The sequence below is a fragment of the Chrysochloris asiatica genome, unplaced genomic scaffold (assembly GCF_000296735.1).
Source record: "Chrysochloris asiatica unplaced genomic scaffold, ChrAsi1.0 scaffold00016, whole genome shotgun sequence".
Lineage (NCBI taxonomy): Eukaryota > Metazoa > Chordata > Mammalia > Afrosoricida > Chrysochloridae > Chrysochloris > Chrysochloris asiatica.
In genome coordinates, this window is record NW_006408534.1 from 22957214 (window position 1) to 22971630 (window position 14417).

Genomic DNA, 14417 nt, shown 5'->3' on the forward strand with positions numbered 1-14417 from the left:
TCGCTTTCAGCAAGCAAGGTTGTATCATCTGCTTATCATAGGTTGTTAATAAGTCTTCCTCTAATCCCAATGCCATGTTTTTCTTCATATAACTCGAGTACTTGGATTATTTGTCCATCATATAGACTGAATAAGTATGCTGAAAGATTACAACACTGGAGCACACCTTTCCTAATTTTAAACTACTAGGTGTTTCCTTGTTCTGTTCAAACAACTGCATCTTGGTCTATATACAGCTTGCTCATGAGCACAATTAAGTGTTCCAGAATACTCATACTTTGCAATGTTGTCCATAGCTTGTTATGATCCACACAATTGAAAGCCTTTGTATAGCCAGTAAAGCATACGTAAACATCAGCTGCTCTTCAGAAACCCTATGAAGGGTAGCTATAAGTCGAAACCTACTTAACAGTACTTAGCAACAACAACAACAAAACATCTTTCTGGTATTCTCTGCTTTCAGACAAGGTCCATCAGTGATGATATACCTTGTCCTACATCCTCTTCTGAACCTGACTTGAACCTCTGGAAGTTCACTGTCAATGAATGGTTGCAGACATTTTTGTATTATCTTTAGTGAGATTTTACTTGCATGCAATACTAATGATATTGTCCAACGATTTCAGATTCCACTGGGTTACCTCTCTGGAATGGGCACAAATATGGACCTGTTTCCCTCAGTTCACCCAAATTTCTTGGTATAGATGAGTGAGCACCTCCAGTGTTACATCATTTTGTTGAAAGATTTCTATTTGTATTCCATCTATTCCTGGTGCCTTTTTCTTTGCCAATTCCTTCAATGCACCTTGGACTTCTTTCTTCAGTATCATTGGCTCTTGATCATATGCTACCTCTTGAAATGTTTGAAGATTGACCATTTCTTTTTGGTACAGTGACTCTGCATATTCCTTCCATCTACTTTAGATGCTTTCTGCATCATTCAATATTTTGCCCATGGTGCTGATGGTGATAGTGGTGTGCCATGGAGTCCATTCCAATTCACAATGACCCTATACAAGGGTTTTCAAAGCTATAAATCTTTACAGGAGCAGAAAGCTTCATCTTTCTCCCATGAAATGGTTGTCAGTTTTGAACTGCTGACCTTGAGGTTAGTAGCTCAACCTGTAGCCACTACACTACCAGAACTTTTTATTTTGTCCACAGAGTCCTTCAATATTGCAAGTTGATGCTTGATATTTTCTTCAGTTTCCTCAGTTTGAGTAATGCTGAGCTTGTTTGACCCTTTTGGTTTACTAATTCCAGGTCCTTGCACATTTTTTTAATAATATTTAACTTTGTCTTCTGGAAAACTGACCTTTGAAATTCTCTATTCAGTTCTTTTACCTCCTCATTTCTTCCATTTGCTTTAGCATCTCTATGCTAGAGTGGAGGCTTCAGAGTCTCGTCTGACATCCACTTGGTCTTTTCCTTATTTCTTGTCTTCTTAATGATCTTTTGCTTTCTTCCTGCATGATATTTAAGATGTCATCCCACAACTCTTCTGGTCTTCAATCTTCCTACTCACAGTGACCCTGTATAGGGTTTCTGAGGAGAGCAGGTGGGTTTGAACTGCTGACATTGTGGTTTGAAGTCCAGTGTTGATCCAAGAGTCCAGGACCTTTGTTGTTGTTGAGTGCTGTTAAGTTGGTTCCGACTCATAGTTACCCTGTTAAGATTTCCAAGGAGCAACTGAAGGTTTGAACTGCCAACTTCTGGTTCAAAGTCCAGGGCCAATTCTAGAGAACTGAGAAAAAATCAACATTGTTCCCCTAGATTTTGGTAACATTTCCATAAATTTCATTTTTCTAGAAAGCAAGATAATCCAATTTTACTCTAAATTTTGCTTCCTATAATTCTGTAATGGTATTATAATCTTGTTGATCATTACTGTTATGATTATTTATACAGATCCCATCATGAGCCACATTAAGTGGGGGAAATTATATCCATTAAGGGGCACAAATATTTTAATTATTAGAATACCAGTCTTCAATCAGATGTCATAGTTTAGTGATGCTGTCATCCAGTAACAATTTACATGAGGATTTATAGAACCTTTAGTCCCAGAGTTTTGTTGCACTGATAACATTGCTTTGTTAGTTCTCAATCTTTATTTTAATGTGCCATTGTCATTGAGAATTAATTTATTTTTTAATTAATATTCAATCTTTGGTGTCAAATGGATATAATTATTTAATGGTAATGATTAGATTTTACTCTAATTAGATTACAATTAAGAGTATTTAGAGCTGTGCAAAGTAATGCTCCAAGGTGATTTTTGATTGATGTATCTTCTAACAAGACTACTGTGATAATTCTTGCCAAAAATAGCCCAGAACTGTAATGCAAATTTAATGTAAATCTCAAGTAAAAATTATTGGAAAATTGAGTTTCACTTTCATTTGGAAGAAAAATGAACAAGAATGAGTATAATAGTAAGGGTTCTGTTTCAATTTGATTAGTACAGGATTCCCAGTGTTTAATAGTTGAGCTGTGCTTATTCCTATGGTGTTGAAACCTAATACATGCATAGTTAACTCTATTATGATTGGGTATGAGCAGCCAGTCAATTGAAAGGATGTTTTCTTGGGAGTGTGATCCACTCCCAATATAATGGACACACAGGAAAGGCTCACTCTCTTCCACTGGGGACCTGGGACTCTACAATTGCGAGCCATTTCCTTGATAATGAACTTGTTTTTATATAAATATTTTACTGGTTTTGCTTCTCTAGGAAACTCAATCTAAGACAATGAGCAAACAAGGAAATTTGGTGGGGGAGGAGGACTAGGGAGATTTGCCTACTAAACATAAAAGTGTGTTATGACATAATTATAGAAAGTTATGTGTACTGGCATAAGTCTAGGTGCATAGGTGGAAGAGAAGATAAAATTCATAAATAGGGCCTAGTTTATGTTATAGCTTTAGTACATGATAGAGCCAGCACTTCTAATGAGTGGAGATTAGAAGTCAGAACTTCTAATCAATGTTGACTATTTAATCTATAATCTTGAAGCAAGCAATTGACTGAAAGAGTAAGAAATTTAATTTAGATTTCTATTTCCCATTCCACACAGTTATAAAGATTAGCTGGTTTCAAAAATAAAAGTGTTTTTTTGTTTTGTTTTGTTTTGTTTTAATCTTATTATGGTCCCCTCAGGACAAACCACCCCTCCAAGACCGAAATTCAAAGGGAACACATGAGCAGACATTTAAGCTTGCTGGTGACTACATTGGTCTACTGGTGAGTGGAAAAGGGGGAAAGGCAGCAATGAAAAAATGGGCCAAGTTCAACCACATTCCATGGACTCCCACTGGCCTGGAGATGAGAAAGAGAAGAGGAACGGCTGGTTGGTTCTAAGTGTGGTGATACCTGGGGACTCCTGAGCCCAAGGACAAGGACACAGCCATGGAAAGCTAGAACTGAGAGTGAAGCATCCAGCTGATATGAAGGGAGGGGGGACACACAAAAATGCCTGAACTTGCAGATTGTAACCATTTGACCTGGCCTCGATGACTTGATAATCAGAATACAACTAGAAGAAGATAAATAACTTTTTTTTTTTTTAAAAAAAGGAATTTCATAAAGGAACAAGTATAGATTGCTACAATTTGATGAACTTGACCTATACTTATGGATGTAGTAACTTAAATTACCAAATAAAAGGGAAGGAGTCTTCACATCAAGTATCAATCCTATTCTCTCTGTTTATAGAGTAAATAGGGACGGGCAACTTAGGCATTGACTACCTAAAGTGAGGGGGTGATAAAGGCACGAAGTGACTGTCTTACAAGTTTAAGAGTATGCAGGAGAACATAGAGTCCCACTGAATAGTTTTCTTTTTTTCTAGATGGGTCTGGTGAAAAGAAATGGGATAATGTTCTTATGATTCAATAGTGAGTAATTGTTATCATGACTAAATGCAACTATCACAATTGTAAAGGTGGAAGTTTTGTAACAAAAATGTGGGAGTAGTTAATCTTACAGTCCAGAAACAGAGGACCCTAGGACCATCAGGGGAGCAGAGCACAAGAGAATGTGGGACTTATTCAGAGAAGCAGTGACACCAGAGATGGAGGCAGCGATGAGGACACGGAGAAAGGGAGCAACTGAGGACTATAGACTCACGGAAACAGAGGTACTGAGGCTTGCGGACAGGAGGCAGGCTTGCAGAATGTGCCCTTTGGTTGTTTAAATAATTATTTATTCCTGAGTGTTTTTGTGTACATCCCCTCCACACCCCCAAAAAAGAAACAAAAAACAAACAGAGGGAATGGAGGCAAATACTGTTGAATGATGATGCACAGAGGAGATTGTAATCATTGCAATGAAATGATGGTGTAAAGCCGACGTTCTCCCATGTAAATTATCACTCAGCTCACAATTAAAAAAAATAAATAAATAAATAAATCTTATTCCATTATAGGAGAAAGTTTCTAATCTTTCATTAGTAAAAAACAAAGGAAATTAGCATACATTCTACTTCATAAAGTTTAACATTTCTGTATGGAAAACTAACACTAGCCCATTCTTTCAATCAATATTTATTGTGTAGCTACTACGAATCGGGCTGCGAACCTTAAGGTCAGCGGTTCGAAACTACCAGCCGCTCCGCGGGAGAAAGATGAGGCTTTCTACTCCCATAAGGATTTATACCCTCGGAAACCCTGTACAGGGTCGCTATGGGTCGGAACCGACTTGATGGCACTTAACAACAACAACAACTACATACAAGGCATAAGAAGAGAAAATACATATCCAATATGGCATACAATGAGTTAATACTTAAATGTATAAATTATTCCACTGGTAATCAGGAAAAAAAAATTGAGCTTGAGAGAAAGTGGGCAAAACATATGTAAAGGTATGTTATCAAAAATCCACTAAGCAAGTATTTTAAAATGCCACCTAATAAAATTTGCAATTTGATATATAATATTTCACCTGTCATTGGTAAGGATTTAAAAGCTTGATAATATCCATTGTTGGTTAAGATTATAAGCAAACAGTTATATTTAACTTATGTTGTGGAAATATTAACTGTACAGCTTTTAGTGAAATTGACAATATGTAGCAATATTTAGGGAGCACCATACCTCATTGCACGTCTACCCGATCCGCCATCTTGATTGTATAAGACATTGTTTCGTTCTGTTGTGCATGGGGTCGCTATGAGTCGGTTATGACTCGATCGCACCTAATAACAACAACATAACTGTGGAATAAACACTGAACTAGGAGCCACAAGGTAAGCAGATCCAGCCCAAGCCCATCAGTCACTCCACAGGAAAAAACGAGGCTTTCTGCTTCCAAAAAGATTTGCAGCCTCAGAAACCCTCTACAATGTAGCTATGAGTTGGGATTGACTGGAATGCACTTAACAACAACAATAACATTTAAAATTGGCATTACTTTTTACCCAGAAATTCTCTTTCTAGATGGGATTCTAAAGCAATAATTGCACAAGTATGCAAAAATTTATTCTGAAAGCCTTCCTGTTTTTCAGAAAATGTTTATGTCACCAAAAAATAAAACTCACTGAGATTTGTTAGCCACAGAGATTTGTTAAGTTATGTTATAGTCATACAATGGAATTCTATGAAACAGTTTTAAAAATAAGGTCAATTTTTGTGTACTTATATGAAAAAATACTCACAATATACTGATATTTTAGGAAAGTAAGTCCTACAGTATGTAGAGAATCTTCCCATTTCCATGATCATATATAACTAGTCAACAATACATATGTATATAGTTATATATAGAAGCAGCACAGACTTGTCGATGATACTTATCTCTGAGGACTGGTATTTCAGAGGATTTTTAATTTTCTTCATTGAATATGTCAATATCATTTGGGTTTACTAAAATGAATCACAGTGCACTGTTTTTGTAATAAAAATAGACATTGCTGCAGTTAAGTGCCCTCAAGCTAGCTCAACTCATAGCAACCTTGTATAGGGTTTCTGAGGCTTTAAATCTTTGCAGGAGCAAAAAGCCTCATCTTTCTCCCACACAGTGGCTGATAGACTTACACTACAGACCTCATGGTTCATAGTCCAGTGCTTATCCTATGGAAACACCTTGCCCTCCCCCCCCCAAAAAAATGTTATACCTATTAAAAAGAAGCAACATACAATTAATTAATAAATTTATTTTAGAGCACACACTTTTTTGCACCTATATATTTTCCATGAGGATTAAGAGAACCAGTAGTCCCAGCTTCTCATTGTACTTAGAACGATGCTTTATTAGGCCTCAGTACTCATCTTAGCACACACCCATTGAATGTCAGACACTAGATATAATGCCTGCCCTTAAGGAATTTGAAACAACAATGGTCTATTTAGATGTAGGAAGAAGAGCTTTTAGTTGGAGGAAGCTGGTTGATTTACACACAGTAGCACCTGTGGGGATCCTTTAAGAAAGCTATGCGAAGAGATCCTAAAAATTCAGAGCTAAGCCTCTGTCCACAATAATGGTTCCACAGTTCAGTTTACTATCTGGCTGCATCTATCTGATATGGAAGAATTCTGTCCCTTCACATAAAGGCCCAGAGTTAAGTGCTGTTTCCCTGTAAACACTGAATACCTACTGGAAGTATTAGACAAGGACTAACAGGTGCTATCAAGAGGACTCCTACTCATAGTGCTTATATGTAACAAAATTAAACATTTCATGGTCTTGTACCACCGTCACAGTCACTGCTGTTACAGTCTACTGTTGTAGCCTCCATATCAATCCATCTTATTGAGGGTCTCTCTTTTTGTTGCTAACACTCTACTTTATCAAGCATGGTGCCCTTCTCCAGTAATTGGTCCTTCTTGATAATGCGTCCTAAGTAAATGAAATAAAATCTCACCATCCTCATCTTGAACTTCGGCCATTCAAATTATCTAGAAAGTGCCTGGCTGCTCTGAGAACAATTTATAGTAATGAAACAATTATTTTGGCCAGTTACCAAGTGGACAATGTATCGGACTATCAGTTTCTTTATATTCGCAGGTCAACTTTATTAGTAGATAAATTAATCCACTATACCAGCTTCACTTGTTGTGATACCCAGGGGCTCCGAAACTTTTGTCTCCATTGCTTACCGAATAATATAATTGTGTTCAGATTACTTCTTATGACAAGAAAGCCTCTCATACTAGTTTGCCAAGATGTAAAACAGATCCCTAACATTGTCTGTCAGAGTTCCATGGGTGAGCCAACCCAGAGAGGCATATTACATAACAATTTTGTCTCTTTGGGTCTCATTGTATTCTTGGAGAGGAGGACATAAGTCATTCATACAGATAACTGAATGTGGGGTACCAAATGGGAAATGGGAAAAGAATACCGGAGACTATGAACTCTGAATAAAGAGAGACATACGAGGCTTAAAGGAACAGGCAAGATGTAAGAGAGTTTCTAGCAGATGAGCAAAATTCCAATTAAGAAGCATGATAAGAAAAAATGTGAAGAAATGCCCAAGATGTCCTCCTCCTGTAAGGGGCAGGTGCTCCCTCGGTCTTACATCTTTAAGTATTTTAGATACATGTGTTATGATACCATATCTGAAAACATAATGTGATTTTAGTTTCTTAGTGCTGCTATAGCAAAAATACTACAATTGGGTGCCTTTAATTAAAAGGAAGTAAAAGTGGAGAGTCAGAGAAAAAGAGTTTCCTTCATTTGTGCTTTCTTCTCTATGCTTACTCCATGTTTTTATATCTCAAAGTTGATTGACTTAAGACATACCCTACATTGACATGTTGTTGTTGTTAAGTGCCATTTAGTAGGCTCCAAACCATAGAGACTGTGCGTAGGGTTTCTGAGGAGTGACTGGTGAGCTTGAACTGCGGACCTTATGGTTCAAACCAACTTTACAGTCTAGTACATGAGCCCACAGTGCCAAACCAGGACTCCACATTAATATGGATTCATTGATATAATGAAGGAAATACTATTCCCTTTCCATTGCTCTAGTGGTTAGGATTTGCAATACTTATATTGGGGGTGGGGGATACAGTTCAATCCATAACATTCTATAATGTGTTTTTTGGGTAGAAGAACATGAAAGGGAATATTTAGAATCTGAGATGTGTATATCAGTGGAATTATAAAGAGAGGTATGTTTATGAATCCTCCTTACCTATATTAACAAGTAGAAGGCATAGGGTTTCCAGGTCATTTCAAAAGGAAATCAGAAGTAAAAATGTCCTTGTCTGAGAAATCTGAGATTCTTGTTTTGTTTTCCCTTAAACAGGCCTCAAACATTTTTCTCAAACCATAACCTCTTCTTGTTTTTTTAATCACAACTAAGCATTTATTATACTGATTTAGATGGGAAGCACAATTACAGCGGTATTTCAGAAGCTATGTCTTGTTTTTTTTTAATGCAATATATGCTCATAGACTCTAAACTGTATTTTAAAATATACAATCTCTCCAAAAGAAGATATCCAACTAAAATAAGATAGATCACTTTTAATGTAAGTAAAATGTTACAAGATATTAAATTTAGAGTCATCATGGGATTATGGGATTTTTCACAGCACAATGTACAGAAATTTGCAAACTTTCTGTACATAGTAGTAGAATCTTTACTCTTGAGCAAGTCATTCAATGACACGTCGGTAATCTTCTACAAGTTCCTGAAAGCTTTCTTCCAGCTGTTCATGCTGCCTGCTTATTTCTATTTGGTTCATCTGGTTTGTCAGTTCTTTTGGTCTTAGACATTTTCTCATTTTAGTAAGATCTCTCTGCTTTTGCTTATATGGGCTAATCCGTCTTCTTTTAATATCCAGTCTATAGCTTCTGTACTGCTCAGCATTACTCATGTCAGTTACTAGTAGTTGAAAAATTGCATAAACCCATCTAGCATGTTGCTTATTGATTTTGAACTTCTTTTGTTCTTCTATTGCCATATCTTCATTGAATCCTTGCATTAACTTTCCGTGGGAAAAACAAGGCAAGTCTTGACAAAGCTTCACAAGCACAAAGTCTCTCAATTTCACATAACTTTTAGATGGATCTTCCGCTGTAATATCAAGAACTGAAGGAGAATCAATGAACTGTCTCAAGAAGTTGAGCACCATGGCCTTGACCTTGAAATGGAGTCAATATCAGCATCTGACTTACACATGGCCAGGTTTTGTCTGGGTACACATAGTAATTATAGACTGTCATGTAGCCTACGTTCACAAAGTGCATAGCTCCATCCCTATACTTCTCAAATACTGGAAATTAGTGCCATCTTTCATCATCCACGTCAATAAAGCTGGCAGTTTCAATAAACCACATCAAAAAGGTCTGCAGCCTTTCATGGTTTTCTCGAAAGCCTCTACATGTCATGTCAGCCTTGTAAATCTGAAAGTAAAGTTTTCTCCTCCTGTTGGAATGAGAACAGAGTAGGTATGAAGTAAGGTTCTGAATGGTTTGAAATCAACTTCCTTTTCCAGCAAAGAAAGAAAATCATTTGTGTTTGTACAAAATCCAGGTGGAATGATCTGTCGAATTTTCCCCTCAACATCATCAGCCTCTCTACACAATCAAAGTTCTCATCAACTTTAGATGCATATTCAACACGGAACATTGTTGACAAGCTACCAGCAATGTAGTATAAGAGGATCTTCAGACCCTTGTATCCAAAAGCGGTTTCATCATCCCCAAAGAGTTGGTGGGTATATTCAGGAAAGAAAGTCCTAATGTCATTCTCAAGATCTTCAGAAAAACAAATTAATTTTAATTCAATTGCTGTGTTGGTGTTACATTTCTACTCTGCCAGTTTCTTCTCCACTGCACTCTTATATTCAACCAAACATTTCTCCACAGCGCCAAATCCCTCCATTTCCGAGCTGCGAGGGCCCGCAGCTGAGGAAGGACGAATCAACCCGCGCACTCCATAACCTCTTCTTTAATGTCCCTCACTATCCCCATATATTTATATCCTGCCCATCTTTCAATGAAAAGCCAATATGCATCTTCCATGATGCTTTTATTAATTCCTCATCGGATGCAGTGCCCTATTCTATGAGTTCCTATAACTTCTTTTAGCTCTTTTATGTATAGCATGAATTACACACTGCCTTTTGTCCTGTTGGTGATTGTAGGAGTTCTATATTCCCTGATAGATACTAAATTCTGCTGTGAGGGCAGGATCCTTGCCTATTTCTTTCTTCTATAGTCTCACACCTTAGCATCATGCTGGAAACAAACATATCAACAGTGAATACATTGTGTAAGTGGTAAATGAATGACTATTCAGACAGATTTTTGTCTCTATCAGTGGTTGTATTATTACTTCTAAGACTTGTTTTGAAAATGCATGGGAAGCACTTTGGTTATCACAATGATTGGGAGGGATCATTAGCATTTACTGGACACAAACCAAGGATCCTAAACATTCCTGCAGTAAATGGTACAACTGTGTTGTTAGGTCACTGAGTTGGCTCCAATTCCTATGAATGTATTTGTTGTTGTTGTTACGTGCTGTCGAGTCGGTTCCGACCCATAGCGACCCTGTACAGGGTTTCCGAGGGTGTAAATCCTTACGGGAGTAGAAAGCCTCATCTTTCTCCCGCGGAGCAGCTGGTAGTTTCGAACCGCTGACCTTTAGGTTCGCAGCCCGATTCGTAACCACTACGCTACCAGAGCTCCTTGTTCTGACCCACTGCTGTCCTGAACCATCTTCATGACAGTTGCTATGTCTGAGTCCATTGTTGCAGTCACTACGTCAGTCTATCTGATTGAGAATCCTCCTCTTATTCACTGACCCTCTTCTTTACCAAGCATGATGTTCTTCTCCAGGTGATTCATTCTGATAACATATTCATGGTTGCACTATCCTTGCTTCTAATGAACATTCTAGCTTTTCTTCCAAAACAGATTGGTCCATTATTCTGGTTGTTGTTGTGACGTGCTGTCGAGTGGGTTCTGACCCATAGCAACCCTATATACGATTTCTGAGAAGCAGCTGGTGAGCTTGAACTGCCAACCTTGCAGTTCAAATGGCTTTGCAGTCTGGCGGCATATTAACCCACAGCGCCACACCCGGACTCTTATTCTGGTAGTCAGCGTATATTCAATTTCTATATCAACACCATAATTCAGAGGCATTAATGCATCTTCAGTCTTTCTTATTCATTATCCAGCTTTCACATGCATATGAGCTGATTGAAAACATCATGACTTGGTCCAGGTGCTCCTTAGCCCTCAAAGTGACATATTTGCTTTCCAACACTTTAAAGAAGTACAGTCATAAATAGTTAATAATAATGTATCTCACAATTTTTTAATAACAAACCAGATATTTGATTCCAGAAGCATATTCCATTCTTTACACAAAACACAAAGCTTATTTTTTTGCACCATTTTAGTTTACAGTGTATTTTACAGGACTGCAACCACCCTGAAAATTGGGGGAAATTTGTACTCTTTTTGTTTGGAATTTTATCAAATGCTGTTTACCATCATGAAAAATACCATCACTAGCAGCAGTGTTGATTAAGAAAAATAAAATTCTAATACATCTTCATTGACTTGTATTTGTGAAGTTCTCATTCAATGGGTAGCCAACTGACTGTTCTATGCATTCTCAGTGCATTTACTTACCAACATACATATTGTTGTTAGGTGCCATCAAGTTGGTTCCTACTCATAGCAATGCTATGTACAACAGAACAAAACATCGCCCAGTCCTGCTTTATATTCACAATTGTTGCTGTAATTGTGACTATAGTTGCAGCCACTGTGTTAATCCATCTTGTTAAAGATCTTCTACGTTTTCACTGATACCTACAGGAGCCCTGATGGTGCTGCAGGATGAGAACTGGAATGCTTACTGCAAGGTTGGCAGTTCAAAAGTTCACACCCATGCTCTGTGTGAGAAATATAAGGCTGCCTTCTCCTGTAAAGAATTAAAGCCATGACTACAGAACGACTTGATGGTAATGGATTTGATTTTGATTTGGTTTCTTCTTTACAAAGTACAATGTTCTCCAGGGATTGGTTCCTCTTGACAATATATTCAAAGTACATGGCATGCTTCCAAGAAGTATTCTGGCTGTACATACTATTTCATTATAAATTATTTTTCCCTTTCATATCACTGTTAGAATATTTAATTATTTTTAAGTGTCCTTAGAAACACTATATTATATTTGAATTTGCTTTGAGGATAGTCAAGGAGTTTGATTGCTGATTAAGTCTGATAAGGTTGAAAATTGGTAAACCAGAAAACTCCTTATATCAGGTTTTGTGTTCTCTAATAGTCATGGACCAATAAACAGCATTCTTATCAATGGAGAAAAGATTGAAGTTGTCAAGGACTTCATTCTTCTTGGATCAACTATCAACACTCACGGAAGCAGCAGTCAAGAGATCAGATGACGTATTGCATTGGGCAAATCTGCTGCACAGGAACTTTTTAAAGTATTGAAGAGCAGAGATGTCAGCTTGAGGACTAAGTTGCGCCTGACCCAAGCCATGGTATTTTCAATAACCTCATATGGATGTAAAAGCTGGACAGTGAATAAGGAAGATCATAGAAGAATTGATGCCTTTGAGTTGTGGTGTTGGAGGAGAATACTGAAAGTGCCATGGACTGCCAAAAGAACCAATAGATCTGTTTTGGAAGAAGTGTAACCAGAGTGCTCCTTGGAGGCCAAGATGGCTAAGCTTCGTCTTTCATACTTTGGACACATTGTCTGGAGAGAACAGTCACTGGAGAAGGATGTCATGCTGGGTAAGGTGGAGGGTCAGAGAAAAAGAAGAAGACCCCCAACGAGATGGATCAGCCAGGTGGCATCATTGATGGGTCAAGTGTGGCGGCGGTAGTGAAGTTGGCCCAGGATCGGACATTGTTTCGTTCTGCAGTGCATGGGGTCACTATGAGTCGGTTCCAACTCTATGGCACCTGACAACAACAACAACAATGGTCATGGAAAATCTGGGAGCCTTGAAACAGTTCCAGAAATGTTATCTAGAGGTATTCTTGATAAAAAAATAAACCCAACTGAAACCAAGGGCTTCAGCTAAAAGATGACATTGTAGCACAGCTTGTTGGCTACCTAGATAAATGGGTATCATTGGAAGTCACACATTAACTTGAAAATATCCAGGGTGTTAAAATAATCATATAATTTAATCTAAGATCAAGTCACCCTTTATACTCTACTGATTCTCATTTTCAGGGTCTCTCTTTATTGACTACATAAAGGCTTCCAATTGTGTGGATCATATAAGCCATGGACAACAATTGCAGAGAATAAGCATTCTGGAACACTTCATTGTGCTCATGAGGAACCTACACATAGATGAAGAGGCAGTTGTCTGAAAAGAAAAAGGGAACACTGAATAGTTTAAAATTAGAAAAAGTGTGAGCCAGGACTGTATTCTTTCACCACACTTAATAAAACTATATGTTAATAAAATAATTCAAATAAGTCAGGAGGAACCAGTCACTGGAGAAGGATATCATGTTTGGTAAGGTGGAGGGTCAGAGAAAAAGAGGAAGACCTCCAGTGAGATGGATTGGCCAAGTGGCAACATCAATGGGCTCAAGTGTGGCAACAACTGTGAGGTTGGCCCAGGATCAGACAGTGTTTCATTCTGTTGTGCAAAGAGTCACTATGAGTCAGTATCAACTCAATGGTACCTAACAACAATTCCAAGATGATATTTCTAAACTTTTTTTTGTGAATTGAGTGAAGGTTTATAGAGAAGGTCATTTTACATTTAAAAAGTCATACACATTGCTACATCTCACTGATTGCAACCCCTTCAATAGTTATCCCACTTTCTCCCTGTAGTTCCTATCTCCATTCCACCCGTCTTTCCCTCCCTTCTCAATGTTGTCCTTAGGTAAATGGTGCCTTTTTGATCTTGAAAGTTGACCATTCCATGCTGAAAATTTGAAGTACCCAATATGGTTTTAAGGCATTAGGGGTGGGGATTAAATCAGGAATGAGTCTAATACAAAAAAATGCGAATCCTACAGTCTCATTCATTTGGGGGTAAGGGAGATGGTGGCTGGAGGCACACAAACATAAAGTTGTTTGGAAGTCAATTATACCAGAAAGGCTGCATGTCTTTATATTGTTGTTAGATGCCTTCAAGTTTGATCTGATTCATAGCAACCCTATGCTATGAAAACTGAACTAAGCATTGTCCAGTTATATATATATGGACTATGGTGCACCTGACCCAAACCATGGCATTTTCAATAACCTCATGTGCATGTAAAAGTTGGACAGTGAATAAGGAAGACCGTAGGTGAACTGATGCATTTGAGTTGTGGTGTTGGAGGAGAATATTGAAAGTACTATGGACTGCCAAATGAACCAACAGATCTGTGTTGGAAGAAATGCTGCCAGAGTGCTGTTTGTAAGCCAGGATGGGACCAGTTACTGGAGAAGGATATATATATATA

General features: G+C 37.8%; 1 pseudogene; it reads right to left on the minus strand.

The window, feature by feature from the left end:
• Positions 1-8589: 8589 nt before the first annotated feature.
• On the minus strand, positions 8590-9836 carry LOC102840896 (annotated as a pseudogene).
• Positions 9837-14417: the final 4581 nt, after the last annotated feature.